The sequence below is a fragment of the Podarcis filfolensis genome (genome assembly GCF_964270895.1).
Source record: "Podarcis filfolensis genome assembly, chromosome: 1".
Lineage (NCBI taxonomy): Eukaryota > Metazoa > Chordata > Lepidosauria > Squamata > Lacertidae > Podarcis > Podarcis filfolensis.
Genome location: NC_139604.1, coordinates 135,151,145 through 135,178,762, shown reverse-complemented (window position 1 = coordinate 135,178,762; position 27,618 = coordinate 135,151,145).

Here is a 27,618-nt window from a genome sequence, read left to right as displayed (position 1 = left end):
AAGAGACCCCAAGGCTTTCCGCCCTGTCTCTCCCAGCCCTAGAACTCCTGGGCATCGAATGAAGCTGAAAGTGAGGAGATTCAGGACCGCTAGAGGCAGCCATGCTTCTGAACCCCTGTGGCTGGAAGCCACAGGAGGGAACAGCTGCTCCTGCGCTTGGATCCTGCTTGCTGGTTTCCCACTGTGAGAACAGGATCCTTCCTGCGTCTACATCAGACTCAACAGCATCCCAGGTGAGGGGCTTGTGCCCTCACAGCCACCCACAAAACGTTGGGGGAAACCTCTCCCTCTTTGAAGTGCCTATCACTCTTTCCCAGTTGCTCCTCTCCTTCCATAGAGAACATGAGCTAATCTGGGCAATTGGACACAGCTGCTGCCTGACGGCGGCGGATTTCGCTCCAGCCTCCGCATGGCTCTGTGGAAGTCACCTTGTCTCTGTCCTCCATTCAAATGAAGCGCTGGGGACAAGCGGCGCTGCCTCCTTCGCTCGGGGCTTCAGTTCCCGTGGCATTTCTTCACTTCTGCTGAGCTTGGAAGGTCACCGCTTGGGCCTCCTCCTGCTGACCTTCCATTCTCAACCTGCTCCCTGCTGCCATCCTCTCCTGCTGGAGAATTTTATTAAGAGATTTATTTTATTAAGAGGTCTGTCGAGAGATTTCTGTATGGCTCCTGTCAAGAGCTCGTCCTACACTCGAGTAGGACCCTGGCAGAGACACATGCCCGATTGGCATGTTCTCTCCCTCCTGGTCGATCGTTCAGGAGCTTCAAAAGCTTTCTTCAGCCTGAACATCACAGCGACCGATGCCAACCAACACTGGCACACTTAAGGATCCGCAGAGTTTGCGCAGTTGCATAACAGACCTCAGCAACACAGCATTTTGGCTAATCTACTTTATTTACATGTAAACACACACGGAGCACTGCAACATGGCTCCCTCTCTCTCTAGCATCAGACAGCAAAGAGAATGAACAAAGGACAATAGTCCCACTTCACGGAACACAGTAACACAAACATCCTGTCTCTGTCACTTCCCACTCTGTGGAGTCAAAACATACACCGTCATGTGATAGACAACAATCCCATGACTGCAATCACGGAGCAGGAATTCCAACAGCCCCTTCACCAGAAACAGACATGGGAGCAGAATGTTCCTCTGCACACATTCCAGCTTGTCAACATCCTTTTCAAATTGTGTTGCCCAGAACAGGACACAAGACTCTAGGTGGGCTCTGACCAAGGCAGAAGAAAGTGGGACTATGCCAGGGACCGTGCTGAGGAGGGCTGCACAGATGAGGAATGGTGGGAGCATCGCCCTCCCCCTGCTCCTGATCAGGATCCTGAATCTTCCCAGGAGCAGGAGGACAGTATAGATTTGGAACAGTGGTTCACAGATGGACAGAGTTCAGAAGACAAAAGTTGGGAAGAACTGGGTGGTGAACAGCTAGGAGAGAGAGAGAGTTAACAGACTCCGGTTTGCTGCAAAGTGTCCAGCCAATCAATTATGGTGCTGGAGGAGACTCTTGAGAGTCCCATGGACTGCAAGAAGATCAAACCTCTCCATTCTTAAGGAAATTAGCCCTGAGTGCTCACTGGAAGGACAAATCCTAAAGCTGAGGCTCCAAGACTTTGGCCACCTCATGAGAAGACTCCCTGGAAATGACCCTGATGTTGGAAAAGATGGAGGGCACAAGGAGAAGGGGATGACAGAGGATGAGATGGTGGGACAGTGTTCTTGATTCTACCAGCATGAGTTTGACCAAACTGCGGGAGGCTGTGGAAGACAGGAGTGTCTGGTGTGCTCTGGTCCAGGGGGTCACAAAGAGTCGGACATGACTAAATGACTCAACAACAACGTCCAGCCAATCAGTCCAAGGTCACGGAGATTAGATAAGGTAGCTGCTCAGAAGGCACAGTGGTTGCGAGAGCAGGTTGAAAGACAAGGAAGTGACAAGGGTGACTTGGGGAAAAACATTAACTGGGAGCACCTTTACTCTGTGAATGGACTCTTTGTTCTTCCGCTGTGATCATTAAAATCTATTGAAATGGTAAAAGGCTATTTTTGCTTATCCACAGCCAAAGGGCGGGAGGAAGCCGCTTCCCCTAGGACTTCCCTTGATCTGGGCACTGGTCTTCTGTTGATGCAGCTGAGGGATGCATTCTTTTTTTTCGGACTGTGTCCATGAGTGGTGTCTGCCTGCCTACTTACCTGCCTGAGACACAACTGCTTGCTGGTTTCTGATTGGCCACCTTGAGGACAGGAGGCTGGACCAGATGAGCCAATGGGCTGGCCCAGCTACAGGGCTCTTATTGTGTTGGACTAGATGATCCTTGGAGTTCCCTTTCAACTGTACCGTTTTATGGCTCTTTGATTCTAAGTTTGGGAAACGCTGCCCTGAGGGAAATGAATCATTCCTTCTCCCCACTGGCTGTGATTTAATGCTTATCTTTATTTAGGCTCACCGCGGACTCTCTTTTCCATCTCGCTTTTTATTCATAACTGTTTATGGCTTTAATACACCGTGCGCACTTTGGAAATCATCAAGTATTGCCATCTTTGAATCAATATTGCTTTATTGGGCTCCGCTCTCTGTGTAGTCTCAGCGTTCTCATTCTGATTTAGTTTTCTCATATTATGCAGGGAAATTGGTTAAAAAAAAATCCATCCCTTTGTTTACATTTTTTCTAAATGAGAAATATTGCCATGGAAAATGTGCCCTGGAAATTGAGCATTAGAAATGTAAGAACATAAGAGGAGCGTTGCTGGATGAGGCCAATGGCCCGTCTAGTTCATCATCCGCTTCTCACTGTGGCCAAACGGGAAACCTGCGAGCAGGATCCGAGCTGAAGAGCACCCTCCCCTTTTGCAGCTTCCAGCAAGCGGAATTTATTTATTGATTTCAAATGTTCTCCTGCCCTTCATCTGAGGATCACTGCGTGGTTTATAATACAAAAACATAAAGATACCTAACATAATAACAAACGAACAAAAACACCACCACCTAGTTTAAAAGGCCATAGATTCATAGAATCATACATTTGGAAGGGACCCTGCGAGTCATCTATCCAACCACCGGTTATGCAGAAATCACAACTGAAGCATTTATGAGAGATACATGCATACATACATACATCATTTTATTTGTCTGTCACCTTTCCACAGTTAAAACCATGCTCAAGGAAGCTTACAACATAAAAAAAATAACACAATTACAAATATACCAAAAATAGTCATAAACAACAAACAAAACACATCAAGAACACAACAGAACCACGCAATTTCCATATTAAATCATAATAAGAACTTAAAATAAAGAGCACAAAAGTTAATATCAATAGCAGCCTGGAACAAAACCGCATCTTCTTGGAATCTTCTTTCTTGTAACTTGAAGCCATTGGTTTGGGTCCAATGGATTGTTTAATTAGTCAAAGGCCAATGGAGGCAAAGAGCAGCCATCATGGTTTGTAGCCATCAATAGCCCTCTCCTCCTCCTCCGTGGATTTTTCTAATCTTCTTTTAAAGCCATCCAAGTTGGACTTTCTTTTATCTGTTCTGATTCCTCTGACATTCAGCTTCACTGGATGACCATGAGTTCTAGAGCAATGAGAGAGGGAGGCAAACTTTCCTGAAGAACTCTGTGAGCAGGGAAACTGGCACCTGCGACCCTTCAGTCCTGACCATGCTGCCTCCATGTTCCATTAGTGTATCAGTAGACCACGTGTTTTTGGATAGAGTTACAAGATTGGTGGATCGGAGGGATGCTGTGGACATAGTGTATCTTGATTTCAGTAAGGCTTTTGACAAAGTCCTCCATGATATTCTCATGAGGAAGCTGACAAAATGTGGGTTGAACGAGGTGACTGTTAGGTGGATTTGTAGCTGGTTGACTGGCCAAACCCAAAGAGGACTCATTAATGGTTCCTCGTTTATGAATTACTTGGATGAAGGAATTGAGGGGATGCTCATCAAATTTGCAGATGACACCAAACTGGGAAGGATAGCTAGGGCTACAGAAGACAGAATCAGGACTCAAAATGACCTTAACAGATTGGCTGTCCAAGGTTGACCAAAAAGACACAAAAATAATAATCAGATGTCAAATGCTGCCATTAAATGTAAGAAATTTGGTGAATATTCATGTAGCTGGAGACTTTTGAAGAACATATGGTGTGAATTTTGCAGGGCAAATCTGGTTTGTCTGCTCACTTTGCCCCTGAAATGCAGAGCTCTGATTTCCCCAGGACCCCATTGAGAATGAAATGGCGGGTGCTGGCAGAGGTACGCAGCGAGGTCTGCTCTTCATCCCAGCGCGAAGCCCTTTGATCTCTCCCTGAATTCATTTCCATACCTGATGAGTACACAGCTATCTTGTTTTGCAATCCCGCTGCTCAGCCAGGGCTGTGGGTGCAGAGGAGACTGCAATTATTCCAGGAAAGCGGCTTCATAATGGAGGTGTCTGAATTCTGAGCAGCTCCAAGGTGCGGCCTGCAGGATAATTCAGATGATTGTCAGAAGGAAAGAGAGGCCTCTTCTTGACCACGTTCTGGATTAAATCCGTCTCAGAAAGGCAAGTGGGCTTGTATCTCTCCTGCCACCTTCTTGCTAAGCAAAATGCCATGTTGAATCAACACTTCTTCTTTGGCGATCATCTCCCATGAAACCAGGCCAGCTTCAGAGTCTTCTCAGCAGAGACTGGTGTCTTCAGGATAGATGGTTTTGTTGACACATAGGTACAAGCTGAGCATAAGATGCAGGGGCTCATGGCATCAACACCCAAACAGATCTTGCTGCTCCATTTCTTGCAGCAATGGATCCAGCACCGGACAAGAAGGTCTCTGTCTCCAGCTTGCAGCCTGCTTTCCAGCTAAGTTCACACTCCAAAGCTCTGCCTCTTTTACCCAGCAACTGGGTTCTCCTACCTAGCAGCTAGGTGAAGGGGGGAGGAGGAAAGGTCCACCCATTTGCCTGGGGGGGGTATTACTTGGTTATAGCCAGGGGTGGCCAACTCCCAAGAGACTGCGATCTACTTTCAGAATTAAAATCTGGCAGTGATCTACCCCCGTTTTTAAAGGGGTTCAGCTCAAAGTTGTTGAGTTTTTGGGGCAGGAGGAAAGCCCCATTTTGGGGGGGTTAAGGTGCAGGCTTTTTGGGGGGGAAGGCAAGGCAAGTTGGGGTTAAGTCACTCACGAAAACATCTCTATGGATGGAAACAGCCACACAGAGGGAGCGCCATCTTCCCTTCCCCAGTTCAAACAGCAATGGAGGGAGTCAGCTTTACCGACGCAGAGGAAAGGGAGCCAGAGATCGATCGCAATCTACCAAAACATCGTGGAGATCTACTAGTAGATCACGATCAACCTGCTGGACATCCCTGGTTACAGCTCTAGCAACCTGGCTCATTCTTTTGGGAGGACACTTAAGTGCCTAGCTAAGGTCATTGTCCTACAAATGAACTTGTCAGACTAGTTCAGCGATGGAATTCTCTCTGAGATTCTGACCCTCACTGGTAGAGAACCCTCAGAACTGGAAGGCACTCAGTCCCTCAAACCCACAACTTTACATGGAAATGGTGGAAATGACTGGCAGAATCTGAGACCAGGGAGAAGAGTCGATGGAAGAAGATTGGAAAAAATTTAAAGTATATTTAAAAAAACATTGTAAAATTAATGAATGTTAGAAAGACGCTGGAATGAATTTACATGGTTTTAGCAGAAAGGTTATAAAGAATTAAGTAAAAATGGATTGTTAATGGGTCAAAGTGTAAAATTTAAGGTTAAATTGCGTTAAGATAAATTATGGAACAAAATCTGAGAAAGAGGGAAAGGACTTGCTGAAACAACTAATTGAATTAGAATACAAAAAGGGAGGCGTGAGGAAGTCAAGGAAACAAGTAAATGAAAGATAAAGATATGAAAATACTGGATGTTAGTGTTTTTAAATGTTTTTGTTTTTGTTTTTGTTTCACTCTTATTGCTTAGCTGTACTGTTTTTGGGGTTTTTTTTCTTTCTCTTTTTTCTTCTTAGTATTGTATTTTCTTTTATTTTTGAAGTATTGTAATCTTTTTTTATTATTATTGTCTGCTTTTCTTTTTTCTGTAATTGTTAAACTTTAATAAATATCATTTTTTTAAAAAAAAACCACAACTTTACATGTTTTAGAGAGTTTGAGTGACTTCTGTGAGTTCCTGGAGCCCCAGATATCCAGAGGAAGGAGTGTGTGAGGTTTTCTTCTTGAGATGCTTCCAAAGAAAGCTTCAACTGCCCAACCCCCGCCCATGAGAATGTTTCTTGCTATATGGGGCCATGATTTGGAGCCAGGGGGCGTTGATGGAGATTACTTCTGAGTGCTGTTCCTTCCCATGCTGTGATTCAAGGCGTAATCGGTGCTCTGGAGACGCCACGGAAATCAATATAGATTTATTGCCAAAGCCGTGCAAATGCAAAGGGGTTTTGTCTGCTCCTCTTGAGCGAGAGCTGATTTGGCAACCAGCCAGCGGCAACTTCCTGTCAGCTCGTGTCCCTGAACCTGCTCCTCTGCCCATGACTGGTGCCTTTTTGGAGAGGGAGCTCCCCCTCTTCCCCTTCAATTATTCATTTGGAAAATCGCTCCCTGCAAAGTTCCTTAAAACGTGGCGGTGGTTCCAGCCAGATGTCTGGAAGCGACGCCGCTTTCAAACATGCATTTCGACAGGCTGGGAAGAAAGAGGTGTTATTTGTCAGCAAATAAATTATACCTCTAGATAAATTATATATAAGGCCTTATGCTGGGCTTTTAAAAAAGAACACATGTTATTATTTTTTCTGCTGCAGAAAGGAATCACAACTTAACAGCTGTCCCCGTCGCTTCAGAAACTGCCTGTTTTTGGAAAGCTGGCCAACTTTGCAGGCAAACCTTATTCTAGGTGCTGTTACCACTGTTCCATCCCTGGTCTTCAGAACAGACATGGTGATCCAACCACAGCCTTTGAAAGAAGTTACTCAAACCATTTTTTAAAAAACTTTATATGCAGAGCCCTCCTTGCACCTTGTTGTTGTTGTTTAGTCGTTTAGTCGTGTCCGACTCTTCGTGACCCCCTGGACCAGAGCACGCCAGGCACTCCTGTCTTCCACTGCCTCCTGCAGTTTGGTCAAACTCATGCTGGTAGCTTCGAGAACACTGTCCCACCATCTCGTCCTCTGTCGTCCCCTTCTCCTTGTGCCCTCCATCTTTCCCAACATCAGGGTCTTTTCCAGGGAGTCTTCTCTTCTCACGAGGTGGCCAAAGTCTTGGAGCCTCAGCTTCAGGATCCGTCCTTCCAGTGAGCTCTCAGGGCTGATTTCTTTCAGAATGGATTGGTTGGATCTTCTTGCAGTCCATGGGACTCTCAAGAGTCTCCTCCAGCACCATAATTCAAAAGCATCAATTCTTCGGCGATCAGCCTTCTTTATGGTCCAGCTCTCACTTCCATACATCACTACTGGGAAAACCATAGCTTTAACTATACGGACCTTTGTTGGCAAGGTGATGTCTCTGCTTTTTAAGATGCTGTCTAGGTTTGTCATTGCTTTTCTCCCAAGAAGCAGGCGTCTTTTAATTTCGTGGCTGCTGTCTGGGAAGTTCCTGGTTGGACCAATGCATTATAGCTGGGGGGGGGTGCCCTTAAAGATTTCCTGGAAGCTTCTGTTAATGCAGAGCTCAGCTTCTGGAATCCTGATGGGAACCATCAGAGGTTTTGATGCATGGTACAAATATGTGTTGGAAATGTAAAGGAAAAGAAGGCACCTTTTACCATATGTGGTGGATGTGTAAAGTAATAAAAGCATTCTGGGAAATGATATATAATAAATTGGGAAAAAATGTTTAAAATAACTTTTATTTTAAAAAAACCAGAAGCTTTTTTATTAGGAATTGTAGGTACTGAGATTCCAAAGGAGCAGAAAAGACTTTTCATGTATGCAATGACAGCTGCATGGATGTTACTAGCCCAGAGATGGGAAGAAGACAAAGTCCCTACCAGAGAAAATTGGCAAATTAAGCTGATTATGCTGAAATGGCAAAACTGACCGGAAAGCTCAGGAACCAAGAAGACCAAAACTTCAATAAAGAATGGGGGGGGGATTATAATTTACTTGAGAGAGCACTGTAAGCAGATGAAAACATTAGCAGGATTGCAATAACACTTGTAACGTAGAAAATATTATGGACAAAATGGAGAGATATAAAATTTGATCATGAAATAATATGCAGTTGAAATGGTTCATAATAGGACCTGTGGAGGGGAAGGTGGGAAGTCTAGAGATTCGTATAAATCTCTAAATATGGATATGTATTTTGTATCGTTATAACTCTACCCTTGTAAAATCAAATAAAATTTGTTTCAAAAAAAGAAAGAAAGATACATGGCGTCTGTATTGAAAGATCTACACTGGCTGCTTATGGGTTCCCTTTTCTAAACTTCCCCCCAATTTTACAACATCCTTTTTTGAAGTGAGGCAACCAGAATCTTACAGATGTGGTCCTCAAGCTCCCTAGCATGGAGTTTTCCACAACTGCCGCATCCTGGGCCAATGTCTGTCCACTGCCACCTCCAGATCCATCAGCGCCAATTCAGACACCGTGATCATATTTGCAGAATTAAGGGATCTTGCTCCAATATGTGTTGCTTTGCACCTGCTAACATGTTCCATTTCAGGAACTTGGATAGGTGGAGATGTGGAGAGCAGGGACAGAGGGGCTGAAACCCTAATTCCAGGGCAAAGAGACCAAGCCCTAGTTACCTTCTACATCCTTGGGTTGGCCTTCAACCTGATGCCAGGTGGTAACACTTTGCCTAGGGCTAGGATTGTGGAAAAAGCAGAAACATCACTTTACCAACAAAGGTCCGTATAGTTCAAGCTCTGGTTTTCCCAGTAGTGATGTATGGAAGTGAGAGCTGGACCATAAAGAAGGCTGATCGCCGAAGAATGGATGCTTTTGAATTCTGGTGCTAGAGGAGACTCTTGAGAGTCCCATGGACTGCAAGAAGATCCAACCTCTCCATTCTGAAGGAAATCAGCCCTGAGTGCTCACTGGAAGGACAGATCCTGAAGCTGAGGCTCCAGTACTTTGGGCACCTCATGAGAAGAGAAGACTCCCTGGAAAAGACCCTGATGTTGGGGGAAATGGAGGACACAAGGAGAAGGGGACAACAGAGGACGAAATGGTTGGATAGTGTTCTCAAAGATACAAACATGAGTTTGACCAAACTGCGGGAGGCAGTGGAAGACAGGAGTGCCTGGCGTGCTCTGGTCCAGGGGGTCACGAAGAGTCGGACACGACTAAACGACTAAACAACAACAACAACAAGGATTGTGGATAGGCACCCTTCTGGCCATATCCAGGAAGTCAGCCCAATTGCATTTCTAAGGATGCCTGGAGGGTCTAGCAAAGCAGAAGGCTAGTGGAGGTGAGGGATGTCTAAACAGCCTTTCTTTTTAGCCAGCAAACATCTCAAAACTCTGCCCAGACCCTGGGGTGGATGTTCTTGATTCAGCAGGAGAGAGGAAGGAGAGAACCCTCCATCAGCTGAATGATGAATATTGCTTTGGCTGAGACCACATAGGTCTTGAAAGACCTACATTGGCTCCCAGTACGTTTCCGAGCACAATTCAAAGTGTTGGTGCTGACCTTTAAAGGCCTAAACAGCCTCGGCCCAGTATACCTGAAGGAATGTCTCCACCCCCATAGTTCTGCCCGGACACTGAGGTCCAGCTCCGAGGGCCTCCTGCTGTTTCCCTCCCTGCGAGAAGCGAGGTTACAGGGAACCAAGCAGAGGGCCTTCTCAGTAGTGGTGCCCGCCCTGGGGAACGCCCTCCCATCAGATGCCAAGGAAATAAACAATTATCTGACGTTTAGAAGACATCTGAAGGCAGCCCTGTTTAGGAAAGTTTTTAATGATTGATGTTTGTATTTTAATGATTGATGATTGTATTTTTACTCTTTTGTTGGAATCCGCCCAGGGTGGCTGGGGAAACCCAGCCAGATGTGTGGGTGGGGTATAAATAAATAAATAATAATAATAATAATAATAATAATTATTATTATTATTATTATTATTATTATTATTATTATTATTAGCCATCTTGGGGCACCTTCTTGGTGAACCTGTAGAACATTGACCTTAGCTCTGCCCGAATCTGTGCCCAGCTGTTTCCAGATGGATTTTATCAGAGAGAAACAGCATCTGTTCAACAAGCAGCTCCTGAAGGGTTAACAGTGGGCAGAGGCATCTAAGCAAATAGCAGGAAAGCCAGAACAATAATGTGTTGACATGTGTCAGGCTTGAGAGTCCTGTAAAACACCTTCCAAGTGCATAAGGGAAATGCATTATTTACGGTCACAGCACAGAAAAAGCTCTGTGTATCTGCTCAATGTCAGTCAAGGAGGACTCAGCAGCAGGGACATCATCAGAGAGACTTTCTGCCACAAGAGAATTGCAGCCAAAGGTTTGTCTGATAGTGAGTTCAAATGTGCATGTGAAATTCTGTCCCTCCTCCACCCCTTTGGGCCCTGAAACCCAAGGGGACCTAGCCCAGGCATAGGCAAACTCGACCCGCCAGATGTTTTGGGACTACAATTCCCATCTTCCCTGACCACTGGTCCTGTTAGCTAGGGATGATGGGAGTTGTAGTCCCAAAACATCTGGAGGGCTGAAGTTGCCTATGCCTGATCTAGACAGCAGTGAAGAAGGAAGTCTGGGCTTCCCTTCAAGCAGGCCCCCAACTGTGGGGTTTTTTGTTTGGCTCAAGAAGAGCCACCGTGTGCACTGTAGAAGGGAAATGGGGCAGGATCTGTCCTGATTTTGCTGCATCTGCAATGGGTGTGCCCTCTGGAGAACAGGGGAGGGATTGCAGCTGGGCTTACTGTGTCCCCTGCTGTGCACCTGTTGTAAACAAAAATTGCCCTTTTCCCTTATGGGGTATCCAAGAGCCCATATAGAGTCCTTACGTAAGTTCTCTATTGGTAGGAGAAAATAACAGAGGCCAACCAGAGAATATTGGGAAGCAAAGAAGCTCGTAAGCCTGATCTTTATTGATCTGTTGCTATGGGGTCCTCACTCACCACATGAAGGAGGGGGGAGGAACCCAGAACAAAGGTGTGCAAGCACTTATATAGACTTTTGAAATTGCCCACCCTGTAGATCAAACCTCTCCATTCTTAAGGAAATCAGTCCTGAGTGCTCCCTGGAATGACAGATCATGAAGCTGGGGCTCCAAGACTTTGGGCACCTCATGAGAAGAGAAGACTCCCTGGAAAAGACCCTGATGTTGGGAAAGATGGAGTGCACAAGGAGAAGGGGACGGCAGAGGACGAGAAGGTGGGACAGTGTTCTCGAAGCCACCAGCATGAGTTTGACCAAACTGCGGGAGGCAGTGGAAGACAGGAGTGCCTGGCATGCTCTGGTCCATGGGGTCACGAAGAGGCAGACACGACTAAACGACTAAACAACAACAAAGATCAAGGCCACCCCCAGATACATCATACCTACATCACAGAAAGGGTGGTCTACAGCAGAAATCTGAGTGCTTTGTTTACCTCCTGTCTGCCAGGTTACCTGTTTAATGGTCACTTGACTGGATACCCTGCAGAGCCTGGCCAGTCTTTTGTAATGATAAATACTTAGTTCCTGAGCCAGGTCACAGGCTCACACCCTATTCATATCTTAAATGTACCCTTAAGACAGGATTTGTGAGGAAAGAAACAATAGGGAGGTTTCCCACTTTGACCTTGCAGAGAAATAATTTAGGTCAGTTTGGGAATCAAAAATGGTTCCAGGTCGGTCTTCCTGGGCTGATCTATGTACGTGCTTGGTTGGTACACTTATGAACATTCAACATATATATAAGACCTCAAAATTCCTATCACACACCCAGACAAAGGGTGCCAGAAAATGACTGGGTATACAAAGAGCAGAGGGCCTTCTTGGTAGTGGCGCCCACCCTGTGGAACGCCCTCCCACCAGATGTCAAAGAGAAAAATAACTACCAAACTTTTAGAAGACATCTAAAGGCAGCCCTGTTTAGGGAAGTTTTTAATGTTTAATAGGTTATTGTATTTTAGTGTTTTGTTGGAAACTGCCCAGAGTGGCTGGGGAAACCCAGCCAGATGGGTGGGGTATAAATAATAAATTATTATTATTATTATTATCTGCTGGATGAGGCGAGTGGCCCAGTGAGTCCAGCACCCTGTTCTCGCAGCTGCCCTAAAGGGAAACCCAGAATCAGAACCTGAGCAAGAGAGTAACTCTCCCCTCCTGTGGTTTCCAGCACTAAGAAGCATCGCTGAGTCCAGCTGTGGAGGCAGAGCGGAGCCATTCTGCCTAGGAGCCCTTTCCTCCTGTCTAATCCTCTAGGCTGATGGCCATCCTTGTCTCCTGCAGTTTAACTCTGCGCTGTGCAAAGAAGGGCTTTCATCTGTTCTGAAACGTCCGACATTCAGCCTCACGGGATGTCCACAGCTTCTAGTAATACGGGAGAGGGAGATAAGCTTTCCTCTATCCGCTTTCTCCATTCCATGCATAATTTTATCAGTTTCCGTCGCATCACCTCTTACTCGCCTTTTCTCTGAAAAGGTCCCGATCCCCGCAACCTTTCCTTGCCGCACAGTCTCTCCGTCCCCTTGATCATCACTTAACCGAGCAACACCCATTTCAGCAAACAGCAACAATTATAATTCCATATATATGTATGAGTGTGGGGACTTTTGATCTCGGCACACACGGTTTGTGGCCAATGAATATTCAGCAATAACTGTTCTGGAGACCTGCCGGAGCCGGAGGAGTTTCCGCAAGCCCTCGTCCTCCTCGTCTGACACCGCCTTTCGCCTGCAACATCCTGGAGGAAGGCTTTGCTGCCGACTTTGATTCAGGGCGCTGCCAAGGGCTGACAATTGCATCTCGCTCTTGATCTCCTTTCCCCCCACGTTTGACGGCTGGGCCCCGAAGTTCAAAGGGTGGCACGCTTTGCATGCTGCAGCCACTGTTGCGCAGAAAAGGTTTCATCTCGATTCTGCCTCTCTCTCCACTCGGGGCTGCCTGCCACCGCCGCTCTTGCCGGCAAATCCTTTCCAGAAGTGATTGCAATTAAAAAATGTGATTAACATCGATGCGCCCAGCCTCTCCAAGGCACTCGAGGACTCTGCAAGCACCTCTCGGCGCAGAGCTGCTCTTATCATGGGTCGCTGCCGGTAAATAGTGATTTCACCTGTTCTCCACCCCACCCCAAATCCTAGGCTGGAGATGAAGAGTATAACTGATGAGCTGGAGGTCCTTGCAGAAGCAGGGGGGAATATTTGGCTCTCCTTCCCCTTCTGCTTTATGTGGGAAGCCATGGCTTCTGCTGCTTCCTCCAGTTTCATTTATCCTCCCTGCAGTGCTTTGAGGCAGAAATTCTGCAAAACTCATTATCAGTGAGGCCGGCATCATGTCTGCAAGAGTCCTGCATGACCACAAAACTGATAAGAACCGGTAATGCAGCAACCTAATAAATGAATGGACGTGGGTGGCGCTGTGGGTTCAACCACAGAGCCTAGGGCTTGCCGATCAGAAGGTCGGCGGTTCGAATCCCCGCGACGGGGTGAGCTCCCGTTGCTCAGTCCCTGCTCCTGCCCTCCTAGCAGTTCAAAAGCACGTCAAAGTGCAAGTAGATAAATAGGTACCACTCCGGCGGGAAGGTAAGCAGTGTTTCCGTGCACTGCTCTGGTTCGCCAGAAGTGGCTTAGTCATGCTGGCCACATGACCTGGAAGCTGTATGCCGGCTCCCTCGGCCAATAAAGCGAGATGAGCGCTGCAACCCCAGAGTCAGCCACGACTGGACCCAATGGTCAGGGGTCCCTTTACCTTTACCTTTAATAAATGAATGCTAGAAAACAGCTCTAGATAAGGTACAAGGAGGGCTCAATGTGTACAGTAAATAAAAAGGGTTGAGTAGGCGTTGGCCACGTCTGACCAATGAATGCCCTCTCTATGCTTGTATGAAGGGAAGCCCCTTTGCCTAGGGAATTCCATTAATTTAAAATCTCTACATGAATCATGCCATATCATCCACTGACCGCCACAGTTCTGCACTGCTTGAAGACTTTACAGTGGACCTGACAAACTTACAAAATTATTACTGCTCCATGGCTGATTTTTACTCATGAGCAGGGAAGTGGCAAGGTACGAATTCAGCAAAACTCATAAAGGTAGAAATTCTGTAAAACTCGTTATCAGAAAGACACAAAACTGGTAAGAACCAGTTTAGTAGGAACCCAACAGCTGACAGCTAGAGCGAAAAATAACTCCAACTAAGGTGACAGCAGTCATGAAATTAAAAGACGCCTGCTCCTTGGGAGAAAGGCGATGGCAAACCTAGACAGCATCTTAAGGTCCGCATAGTTAAAGCCATGGTTTTCCCAGTAGTGATGTATGGAAGTGAGAGCTGGACCATAAAGAAGGCTGATCGCCGAAGAATTGATGCTTTTGAATTATGGTGCTGGAGGAGACTCTGGAGAGTCCCATGGACTGCAAGAAGGTCAAACCTCTCCATTCGGAAGGAAATCAGACCTGAGTGCTCACGGGAAGGACAGATCGTGAAGCTGAGGCTCCAAGACTTTGGCCACCTCATGAGAAGAGAAGACTCCCTGGAAAAGACCCTGATGTTGGGAAAGATGGAGGGCACAAGGAGAAGGGGACGACAGAGGACCAGATGGTTAGACAGTGTTCTCGAAGCTACCAGCATGAGTTTGACCAAACTGCAGGAGGCAGTGGAAGACAGGAGTGCCTGGCGTGCTCTGGTCCAGGGGGTCACGAAGAGTCGGACACGACTAAACGACTAAACAACAACAACAAGGTGCAAGGAGGGCTCTGCATATAAAGTTTTAAAAAAATGGTTTGAGTAACTGCTTTCAAAGGCTGTGGTTGGATGAGCGATAGAATCAAAGAACTGTCTTCTTCTTTGGTGATCACTCATAGCTGAGTAAGATGGTCTTCCATGAACATGGCCTTAACAGTGTGTCTGTAAGTGACTGTAGAGGCCAATTCTGGATCCACACGTCCTTCCACAGTGGGGACATTGGTTTCTGGGTGGGAGTTGATCACGGTGTGGATTTGCCAAGTGTGCCTTCCTCTTAGCACGTTTCTCCCTTGCGTCCTGAGTTCGAGTGTCTTCAAAGCCCATGACACCTTTGGTCAAGGCTGTTCTCCAACTGGAGCGCTCGCAGGCCAGTGTTTCCCAGTTGTCGGTGTTTATACTACTTTTTTATTATTTGCCTTGAGAGAATCTTTAAACCTATTTTGTTGAACACCAGCATTACACTTTCCATTTTTAAGTTCAGAATAGAGTAGTTGCTTTGGAAGAACTGTAGAGTTGGAAGGGACCCTGAAGGTCATCTGGTCAAACTCCTTGCAATGCTGGAATCTCAGCTAAAGCATCCACGACTGATGGCCATCCAACCTCTGCTTAAAAACCTCCAAGGAAGGAGAGTCCACCACCTCCCAAGGGAGACCGTTCCACTGCCGAATAGAAAGTTCTTCTTGATGTTTAGTCAGAATCTCCTTTCATATCATTTGAATCCATTGGTTTGGGTCCCGATCTCCATAACAAATGGTGAGGTGCTGGGATGGCAGAAGGTGGCCAAAAGTGGTTGGCTATAGAATAAAGAGCCAAGATGACATATATTTTGCATATGAGGGGGGGCTAATAGATGTACTCTCACAGACTTTTTTAGACTCTGTCCAGTAATGCATTCCTGAATAAACTTGGGCTAACAGATTGAGGTTGAATCCTGACATGACAGAAGTACTGTTCTTGGGGGACAGGGGGTGGGCTGGTGTGGAGGACTCCCTGGTCCTGAATGGGGTAACTGTGCCCCTGAAGGACCAGGTGTGCAGCCTGGGAGTCATTTTGGACTCACAGCTGTCCATGGAGGTGCAAGTCACTTCTGTGTCTAGATAGACAGGGTAGCTGTCTATCAGGTCCATCTGGCACACCAACTGAGAGCCTCCCTGCCCACAGACTGTCTCGCCAGAGTGGTGCATGCTCTGGTTATCACCTGCTTGGACTACTGCAATGCGTGCTACATGGGGCTACCTTTGAAGGTGACCTGGAAACTACAACTAATCCAGAATGCAGCAGCTAGACTGGTGACTGGGGGCGGCCGCCGAGACCATATAACACCGGTCTTGAAAGACCTACATTGGCTCCCAGTACGTTTCCGAGCACAATTCAAAGTGTTGGTGCTGACCTTTAAAGCCCTAAACGGCCTCGGTCCAGTATTTCTGAAGGAGCGTCTCCACCCCCATTGCTCAGCTACTGAGGTCCAGCGCCAAGGGCCTTCTGGCAGTTCCCTCACTGCGGGAAGCCAAGTTACAGGGAACCAGGCAGAGGGCCTTCTCGGTGGTGGTTCCCGCCCTGTGGAACGCCCTCCCACCGGATGTCAAAGAGAACAACAACTACCTGACTTTTAGAAGACATCTGAAGGCAGCCCTGTTTAGGGAAGCTTTTAATGTTTGATGCATTACTGTATTTTAACATTTTGTTGAAAGCCGCCCAAAGTGGCTGTGGAAGCCCAGCCAGATGGGCGGGGTATAAATAATAAATTATTTTTATTATTATTATTATTATTATTATTATTATTATTATTATTATTACTATTATTACAACTGGGAATCTGGTGTGAGGTCCCATACTTGAACCTCGAAGGAGAATTTTCTCCCACGGCATCCAATGAAAGTGCCGGGGGGGGTCACACTCTGGAGCCCTTCCAGGTGGGCCTCCTCCAGGCCTCATAGCACATGCTGCTCTTCTGCTCAAACCCTGCTGGAGGACTTCCCATTGGGGCCACTGGTTGGCCACTGTGCAAACAGGAGGCAAGACTGGATGGGCCTGATCCAGCAAGTGCTTCTTATGTTCTTATGGCTTTGTACATCCCTCCTCCTCACACCCTGGCGAGGGAGAGTTGCATGTTTATGAACTGTTCTTCTTCTTCTGCAGTGCCACCACCTCCACCACCGGTGGTTCTTCACCCCAGGCAGGAGACCTCCCTGCCTCCTCCCTCAGGGGCACATCCATGAAGGGCTGAGGCTCTCCAGGGTGCCCAGCCATTCATATGCACAATTGATTCCCCCGGCTAGTTTTATCTCTCCGCACCAACAAGCAGCTGCAATACCCAAGCAAGCTCCTGCTTGGTAATTTGGAGTTTTACTAGACATTATATTGTGCAACACAAAGTCATTGCCTCCCTTGGGCTGATCTAAACAGGTTCTTAAATCATAGTCAAATAGCATCCCCCCTCCCCCGTTGCAAAAAAAAACCCCAGACAGTGCCAAAGCAAACGAATCAGATGTTGTTTTTAAGAGTCTGCGACATCTGTGCCTAGCAGGGGACAAGGGACTCTACATCCTCAGAGGCAGGAGACAAGGGAATTCATACATTTGAGGACGTCCCCTCCTTCAAGAACATTTAATGTTACTGTCGCCAGCCTTGTTGCTGCCGTTTAGCACATAGTTAAGCTACAGAAGTCCTCCTGGGAGAAGCAGGGGTGGCCACCCACTTGGATGGCATTAAAGGAGGATTGGAGAAATTCATGGAGGAGGAGAGGGCTATTGATGGCTACTAGCCAGGGTGGCTGTGCTCTGCCTCTGTGGTCGGAGGCAGCAATGCTTCTGAATGGCAGTTTCTGGAAACCACAGGAGGAGAGAGATGCTCTTGTGCTTGGATCCTGCTTGCTGGTTTCCAAATAGGGCAGCTCCTTGGCTGCTGTGGAAAGAGGCTGCTGGCCTGGATGGCCACTGGCCTGGTCCAGCAGGCTCTTCTTATCTTCTTAGAAGCTGACTCTTAGGTATGATCTTGTCTATGATCATAGAATCATAGAATTGTAGAGTTGGGAGGGAAGCCAGGGGTCCTCTAGTTCAACCCCTTGCAATGTAGGAATCTCAACTAAAGCATCCATGACAGATGGCCATCAAACCTCTGCTTAAAAACCTCCAAGCCCTTCCTCTCAGAAAGCTTTTCCTGATGTTTAGCCACAATCAATTGGTTTGAATCCTTCTCTCCAGAAAAGGAAAAAAACAAGATTTCTCCAGCTTCCATGTGACAGCCCTTGAGATATTTGAAGGTCACTATCATATCTTCTCTCAGTCTCCTCTTTTCCAGGCTAAACATACCCAGCTCCCTCAACTGTTCCTCATCAGGCTTGGTTTCCAGACGCTTGATCATCTTGGTCACCCTCTTCTGCCCACCTTCCAGCTTCTCAATATTCTTTTTAAATTGTGGTGCCCAGAATTGGGCACAGGATTCCAGGTGTGGCCCACTCTGATTCAGGATCATTTGCCATCAGTAGAAGACTCTCCCTAGGATGCTTGAGGAGGCTCAACTGGTCAACTTCTCCCTGGAATATCAGCAGTTTGGACCAGTCCCAGATGGGCAAACTTTATGCCAACTGTATTGCTGAAGATTTACAACTTGCCCACGAATCCTTCTTTCTTTCCCTTGGCATGGACCATCCTGTTTCCCTTTATTTATGAATGTGACCTTTCTCCCTGCACTCTTGGCATGGGCTTGATAAATTAGACTCGTCCGCTCCACTCACACACCTACGCCAAGCATATTTCACTCTTTAAAGATTAACCGGGAAGCCTCTGGAAGAGTCTCACCTGCCAGGGGCTTAAAATATCCCTTTCCCTTTGATTCTTCACACTGCAGAAAAGTCCCTCCGGGACCAATAAGGCAGGCGAGCTGGAGAGAGCTGAACTCCTCTGCGTCAGAAGAAGAACCAGGCAAGGTTCCTCACAGCTCATCCCCTCCACGTCCCCCTCCCTAACTGCATGGCTTCCGCCCGGCAGAGGAGCGCAGGGGGAGACAGCTGGAGGGAGCTCCTCTGTCGCCAGAGCACGTCCACTTTTCCCAGGACGGCCTGCGCTGCTCACCTTCCAAGAGCAAGTAAGGCTTAGGAGAGGCTCTCTGCATGAAATCTCAGACAGCAGCCACTAGTCAAAATAAACAGAAGCCAGCAAGGTGGACCGATGGTCTAAGTTGGTACGAGTTCATTTCCTTTGGTCCCATATTAACTCTGATTCCTGCATTGCAGGGGGTGGGGCTAGATGACCCTTGGGGTCCCTTCAAGTGCCGCAATTCTGTAGGTCAGTGCTATTACGCAAGCATCACAAGGGATGTCAATGGCTCGCTGCCCAACCTCTTTCTCCGGACTGCAAAGAGAGGTGAGCGGAGTCCCTGATTTCAATGCAAGCCGCGTCGCGTTTGGGGCTGTTACATAAAGACTCTCACTTTTGTTTCCTTGGAAAAGGTCCAGATGGAATAATTGCTTGAACCATCCTTGATCTGCATGATCAAGGCAACCAGAAATACCAGGAGGGATAGTGAATCTAAATAAAACAATAGGAAACGGACAAAGAAACCGAGGCATCAGCATTTATTTCCATTTGGGGGGGGCACACGGGACAGATTGATTTCAGAACCAGGCCAGTTAATGATGTTTATTCCGAAACTCTATTAACTGACAGCTGTTTGGCAGAGGAAAGTGGTCTCTGCAGTAGCCCAGCCCTGCTGCAAGTGGACCATATCCTCAGAAATCTTGTAAACGCAATGCAATGAAGTAATGAAGAGGTCTGTTCTAAAAAGAGAAGGGCAGACTCTTCTGGACGCCCATGTTCCAGCCGGTCCCTGTGCAGGCAGCCTGTGGCTATCCACTGGGGAAGGGAGGCACTCTGCACGCACTCAGAGGAACCAAGCTGAGTCCTCCAGAGGCACAGGCTTGGGTTTTGACACCAAGTGGCTTGCACACTCTGTTTCTGGCAGTGGGTGGTATTGTTGTTTTTTGCACACTTTCCTTCCTAGAGGGGTGTCATGCAGCTCCCCTGGGTTTGCTTTCCTTGGAATGAAGGTCAGCGAAGACAATGGAGTCTTGAGGAGATAAGGCTTTATGTACACATTGATGCAAGCAGAGCATAGGATGTAGGGGCTCACAGCATCAACACCTCAAAAGATCTTGCTTCTCTATTGGTGGTAGCAATGGATCCAGCACAGAGCAAGCAGGTCTCTGTGTCTCCAGCTTCTGGCCTCATGCACAGACTGGGTCTTGATCTCCTACCTAGCAGCTGGGAGTTAGAGAAAACGCCCGGCCCATCTTTTGGGATGCAGAGTTGAGTGGTCAGCTGAGGTCATTGTCTTGCCAAAGAGCTTGTCTGACTAGTACAGCCATAGACTCCTGAGATTCCAGCCCTCGCTGGAGCCCAAGAATTGGAAGGGACTCGGGGGGGGGGGTCATCCAGACTGACCCCCTCCAAACCCACAACAGCACCCTGGTATACAACCAGGCTGTAGAGCAACCGGGTTGTATAACCATTCTGGAAAGCCAGTTGTCTGTCTGGGCCTGCCAAGTGGAGAAGGGGATCTTCCACACTTAGCAAAACAACAGAGGTGACTGGTTTATAGTGCGGCAAATGGGCTCCTGGGGCAGATGCCCCCTCCAAGTCCTGCCAAAGTTCAGCCACTGCAGATGAAGCTCCCACAGGGGAAGAGGATGGAGGCTTAGCAAGGCCTAAGACAGGGGCCAGCCAACTTTTTCAGCAAGGGGCCGGTCCACTGTCCCTCAGACCTTGTGGGGGGCCGGTCTATATTTGGGGGGGGATGAATGAATTCCTATGCCCCACAAATAACCCAGAGATGCATTTTAAATAAAATAACCCAGAGATGCATTTTAAATAAAAGGGCACATTCTACTCCTGTAAAAACACGCTGATTCCCGGACCGTCTGTGGGCTGGATTTAGAAGGTGATTGGGCCGGATCCGGCCCCCGGGTCTTAGTTTGCCTACTCATGGTCCCTGGTCCCTCTAGCCCTTGAACTTGCTCTGCTTCCAAAGGTTGGTCTCTCTCTCTCCCCGTTTGTGCAAACCTTTGCCACTGCTTCTTTAAGAATACCAAGGCTTTGCATTTGGGGTTCTCAGCAATGCTCCACATGAATCACCCCAGGAACCGGAGGTCACTTGGGGGTTTTTTTGGGGGGAGTCTAAGTTGGCCACAATGCCACCCTCCAAAAAAGAAAAACCCAACCATGCCCAACTGGGTGGTCTCAGCTGACAGACTGAGTGTGTGTTGACTCATTCATCGGCATTTTAGTGCAAATTTCTCCCAATACACATATTTCTGTATGAAATTTTGCAACGTGATCTTCCCCTAATGCAATGCATCTGATATGTTATTTTCACTAACGTATCCAATTTTTGTGCAGAATTTGCCCCTTTATTTGCATTTTTCCATGCATGTCTTCTTGCAGCTCAGTTGGGAGAGCATGAGGCTCTTTAATCTCATGGGTCCGAGCGCCATGGTGAGCAAAAGATCGTAATTCAGCCCATGAATTATTTTGTAAAGTTCAAATCAGGTAGAATCTCCACTGAAATCTCTTTTCTCCCCCTCCCCTGCCTCTGTTTATCATAGCCCCCCCCCACCTCGCTTTGCTTCCCAGCAGCTTTCTTTTATGGGGAATCCAGCTTTGAAAGGTGTCGTTTCTCATATTTGCAGATGTTCACGTGGTCCACTCCTAAAAAATCTGCCTCAAGGAACCATTACAGCTCCATGAATCCCATGGCATTTGACAATATTGCAGGTAGTTTAAAAAGAAAAGTTTTCCCTAGAAAATGGCTGTTTCCTAAACCATCAATCTGCCCACAAAGGGAAGAGGCTGACAGACTGTCGCTTGGAGTTTCAGGGAAGCAGAGCGCCTGCCACAACCAACAATTGTAGAGTTGGGGGAGCCTGAGAAAAGGGCAACGACCATCATGATCAGAGGGAGGGAGGTTGCGGTGTTTGGGCTGCTTTAATTTAGAGGAAAGGTGAGTGAGAGTGAGGAAAGTTTTCCTCCCTCTCGCAACACACACAAGAACTCAGGGGCATCCAGTGAAGCAGGTTGGAGGGAGACTGAGGGAGACTCGGGACAGATAAAAGGCAGTCCTTCTTCACACAGGTGCATAGATAAACTGTGAAACTCCCTCCCACAGGAAGCAATGATGACCACCAATTTGGATGGCTTTAAAAGAGGATTGGGGACGCGGGTGGCGCTGTGGGTTAAACCACAGAGCCTAGGACTTGCCAATCAGAAGGTTGGCAGTTCAAATCCCCATGACGGGGTGAGCTCCCGTTGATCGGTCCCTGCTCCTGCCCACCTAGCAGTTTGAAAGCATGCCAGTGCAAGTAGATAAATAGGTACCACTCCGGTGGGAAGGTAAACGGCGTTTCCGTGCGCTGCTCTGGTTCGCCAGAAACGGCTTAGTCATGCTGGCCACATGACCCAGAAGCTGTACGCCGCCTCCCTCGGCCAATAAAGCGAGATGAACGCCGCAACCCCAGAATCGGTCACGGTAAAGGTCCCTTTACCTTTACTAAAAGAGGATTAGACAGATTCATGGAGGAGGAGAGGGCGATTGACAGCTCCTAGCCAGGATGGCTCTGCTCTGCCTCCACAGTCAGAGGTAGCCATGTTGGTCTGATGCAGCCGAAATAAAAATAAAAAGTTGTCTAGTAGCACCTTAGAGACCAACTGAGTTTGTTCTGGGTACAAGCGTTTGTGTGCATGCGCACTTCTTCAGATACACTGAAGCAGAAGTCACCAGACCCTTCTATATAGTGGGAGGGTGGGATGGTGTTTTTCTCAGGAGGGGGGTAGGAGACGGGTGATTGGCTCAATGGGTAGGGTCAACCTGTTAACTACTGTTAACGACTGCAATTAGTCCTACAGGAAAAAGCAAGGGACATTATGCAGATGACCAAAAATAGCTTTAGCATGTGTCATGAGACAAGAATCCAATATCTCCATTCAGACCAGGTTTCTCCATCGTTTTCAGTTTGGTCATAAGTTGTAATTCAGCAACTTCTCTTTCAAGTCTATTTCTGAAATTCTTTTGTAATAAGACAGCTGCTTGGAGGTCCTGTATTGAATGTCCTGGGAGGCTGAAGTGTTCTCCTACTGGAGGCAGCAATGCTTCTGAATGCCAGTTGCTGGAAGCTCTTGTGCTCAGATCCTGCTTGCAGGCTTTCCACAATGGGCAACTGTTCAGCCACTGTGAGAACAGGATGCTAGACTAGATGGGCCATTGGCCTGGTCCGACCAGCTCTTCTTACGTTCTTAACCCACAAGGGTAATTTTGCAAAAGAGTTTTCTTGATGCTCTTTGAAGAACTCTCCCCTATTTACTCATTCGTGACACATACCATAGAGTTTGCTTTGTTGTTGTTGTTGTTTAGTTGTTTAGTTGTGTCCGCCTCTTCATGACCCCCTGGACCAGAGCACGCCAGGCACTCCTGTCTTCCACTGCCTCCTGCAGTTTGGTCAAACTCATGCTGGTAGCTTCAAGAACACTGTCCCACCATCTCGTCCTCTGTCGTCCCCTTCTCCTTGTGCCCTCCATCTTTCCCAACATCAGGGTCTTTTCCAGGGAGTCTTCTCTTCTCAGGAGGTGGCCAAAGTCTTGGAGCCTCAGCTTCACAAGAGTTTGCTTTAACTGTATTTAATTTTGACTTCTGATAGGTTGGGTAGAACTTACTCAGTCTTGACCAGAACTTCACTGTTCCTCCTCCCCACCCCTTTTGCCTTCAATTAAAGATGGAGAAGGGAAATCAGAAGAAAACCCTTTCTGCTCTGCCTCCACGGTCGGAAGCAGCGATGCTTCTGAATTCCAGTTACTGGAAACCCCAGGAGGGGAGAGGGATGCTCTTGCGCTTGAATCTTGCTTGTGGCTTTCCCACAATGGGCACCTGGTTGGCCACTGTGAGAAGAAGGTCCTGGACTAGATGAGCCATTGGCCAAAAGGCAAGGCAAAGTTACAAAAACCAAGACTTTTTTTAATGTTGTGAATCACCCTGAGCTTTGCAGATGAACGGTGGTATACAAATGTAATATATATATCACCTTGCCAACAAAGGTCCGTATAGTTAAAGCCATGGTTTTCCCAGTAGTGATGTATGGAAGTGAGAGCTGGACCATAAAGAAGGCTGATTGCCGAAAAATTGATGCTTTTGAATTCTGGTGCTGGAGGAGACTCTTGAGAGTCCCATGGGCTGCAAGAAGATCAAACCTCTCCATTCTGAAGGAAATCAGCCCTGGGTGCTCACTGGAAGGACAGATCATGAAGCTGAGGCTCGAAGACTTTGGCCACCTCATGAGAAGAGAAGACTCCCTGGAAAAGACCCTGGTGTTGGGAAAGATGGAGGGCACAAGGAGAAGGGGGTGACAGAGGACGAGATGGTGGGACAGTGTTCTTGAAGCTACAAACATGAGCCTGACCAAACTGTGGGAGGCAGTGGAAGACAGGAGGGCCTGGCGTGCTCTGGTCCATGGGGTCACGAAGAGTCGGACACGACTAAACGACTAAACAACAACAACAACAACATATATATATATATATATATATATATATATATATATAATGTTGTTGTTTGATGCTGAATGCTCTGTCTCATATATTCTCGTCTGCCCATCTTTTCTCACCATCCTGGAAAAAGGTCTTGAATAATCTTTAAATGGAGGTCTGATGGCAATACCTTAGACAGGAGCTCTTTAGCAATGTGAGCTTCCCAGGGCTTGCTTTAATCAACGGGCAAAGAGGCTTAAGATATCACCACGGCTTCACCTGAAGGAAGCAATTAATGGCGCAGGAGGTCTGCCAGGGGAAACAGAGATGGCAAGTCGTCATTTCATTTCATTTCACAACCTACTATCGCTAATATTTTCGGACTCCAGAGGAATATGCCACTTTTCTGTCCTCAGAATGTAGCATTTGCCATGATAATAGTTTGACGGTGGTTTCCCTGCCAGAAAATGTTAGAAGGCCCCCGGTGGAGAAAAATGTCAACCGCTGGGCCATCTGGACAGATGGACCCTGAGCTCTGCTTTGGGGAAATTTTATTTTGTGAAGGATGTGGTCAGTGGCGTAGCGTGGGTTGTCAGCACCCGGGGCAAGGCAAGTAATTTGCGCCCCCTAACCCGTGGATTTGCGCCCCCTAACCCGTGGATTTGCGCCTCCTAACCCATGGATTTGCCCTAACCCCAGATGTTGCGCCCGGTGCGGCCCGCCCCCCCTGCACCCCCCACGCTACGCCACTGGATGTGGTTATTGTAAGGAGCTGCCGAGAGGTGACTCCAGCCCTCAGCCTTCTCTGACCACCTAAGAACATAAGAAGTGCCCTGCAGAATTAGGCCCATGGCCCACCTAGTCCAGCACCCTGTTCTCACAATGGCCAAATACCCCAAAGAACCTAGGAATCTAGACAGACTGCCTTTGGACCTGGGAGCTACAAAAGAGGAGCCTGGCAGCAGGATCAGGCCAAAGGGGGCCCATTGGGTCCAGCATCCTCCTGATCTCACAGTGGCCAGCCAGATGGATGCCCCAATGGGAAGCACACAAGCAGCAGCAACTCTCCAGTTGTCATTCTCCATCAGCTGGTATCCACAGGTAGACTGCTCTTGGGTATGGAGGACCTGCTAAAGCAGAACACCTCCTTAAAGAGAGCCTGGCTGCAAGATCAGGCCAATGACCAGCATCCTTTTCTCACAGGGGCCAACCAGATGCCTCTATGGGAAGCCCCTCCCCACTCCCCCAAGCAGGAACCGAGCATTGTGGGCAAGAATAGACACAGGAGCAGTTGCACTGAGGTCCAGGTTGGGGGCGTCACAGAAAAGACTTCTGCTGGCCTCTGTGAGAAGAGCAGGGCGCTGGGCTAGACAATCCCAAGCAGATTTACCCTGTGGATTTTTGTGGAACTTATTCCCGAGGATCTGCGCTGAGGAATGCAGGCTCTGCGATGCATCAGATAATGTTCTGTTGTCATGGCAGTGACGGACGGCCAAATATTTGCAAAATGCAAAGAGAGCAGGAGAACGAGGCGAGCTTCCATTTCCCTTTTTTAAATAAAGTAACAATAATTATATTTTCAGCAGGTGGCTCTCTGTTCTTTTCCCGCAATAAAGAAAATGAAATATACCTTTCTGGCACATTAATAGGATGTGAGTCGCCTTGTTGCAGCCTGCCTAACTGGCTCAGCTTGTAATTCTGGGCCTAATAACATGAAAGATTAATTACAGCTCAAAATAGTAATAGCAAGAAATATTACAGCTTTGCAATAAAGTGGAACATTTATATATGGATTTACCTAAATGGAATTTAAAATTAAATTAGCCTTTAGATCAGGTCGTACTGGCGCAGTTGGAACAAAAGGCACCACTCAGAGCTTCCCCGTCTGCTTGATAACATCCGCCAGGAATATCTCTGGGGCACCAGCTCCTTTAGATGAAGGCAGGGGGCTCTCCTCTCCAGCAACCCCAGACAGTTTGGCAAGGGGTGCAAAGGGGTTTGCCAGGGAGCCAGAGTCAGAGCCCTCCTCTTCAGGTGATGCGGTTGAGGTCTCCAAGCCAGGAGAGAAAGACCCACGGGACCAGCCCCCAAAACTCTGCCACCCGATGACCCTGTGGGAATAGTGTCCCTCTGGCCAAGGGGGTGGCAATGCCACGCTTGGACTCAGAAGACTCCACTGCAGAAGACCCAGGGGAACCAGAGGCTCCTGCACACCAGCACAGCCAGAAGCTAGCTGAGATGCCTTCATGAAGAATGTAAGGATATAGGAAGAGCCTCCTGGATCAGACCAATGGACCATCTAGTCCAGTATCCTCTTCTCATAGTGGCCAACCAGGTGCCTCCATGGGAAGCCCACAAGCAGGATCTGGGTGCACCAGCACTCCCCACATACCTGTGGTTTCCAACAACCAACTTTCAGGTGCATTATTGCCTCCAACTGTGGAGGCAAAGCATAGCAAACACGGCTTGTTGTTGTTGTTGTTGTTGTTGTTGTTGTTGTTGTTTAGTCATGTCCGACTCTTTATGACCCCATGGACCAGAGCACGCCAGGCATTCCTGTCTTCCACTGCCTCCCGCAGTCTGGTCAAACTCATGCTGGTAGCTTCGAGAACACTGTCCCACCATCTCGTCCACTGTCGTCCCCTTCTCCTTGTGCCCTCCATCTTCCCAACATCAGGGTCTTTTCCAGGGAGTCTTCTCTTCTCATGAGGTGGCCCTTTGGAGTCTTGGAGCCTCAGCTTCAGGATCTGTCCTTCCAGTGAGCACTCAGGGCTAATTTCCTTAAGAATTGATGTGTTTGATCTTCTTGCAGTCCATGGGACTCTCAAGAGTCTCCTCCAGCACCAGAATTCAAAAGCATCAATTCTACGGCAATCAGCCTTCTTCATGGTCCAGCTCTCACTTCCATACATCACTACTGGGAAAACCATAGCTAGAACTATATGGACCTTTGTTGGCAAGGTCAAGATCATCCCCTTCATGGATCACTGCCTTGCCGTGGCGGAGAAGCTATGAGCAGGGCCACCCAAGATGGACAGGTCATAGTGGAGAGTTTTGACCAAACGTGATCCACCTGGAGCAGGAACCGGCAAGCCACTCCAGTATCCCTGCCAAGAAAACTCCATGGACAAAGACAACAGGCATATACAGCAGCCACAAAATTAAAAGACACTTGCTTCTTGGGAGAAAAGCAATGACAAACCTAGACAGCAAACATGGCTAGCAGTCATCAATAGGCCTCTCCTCCTCTGTGAATTTGC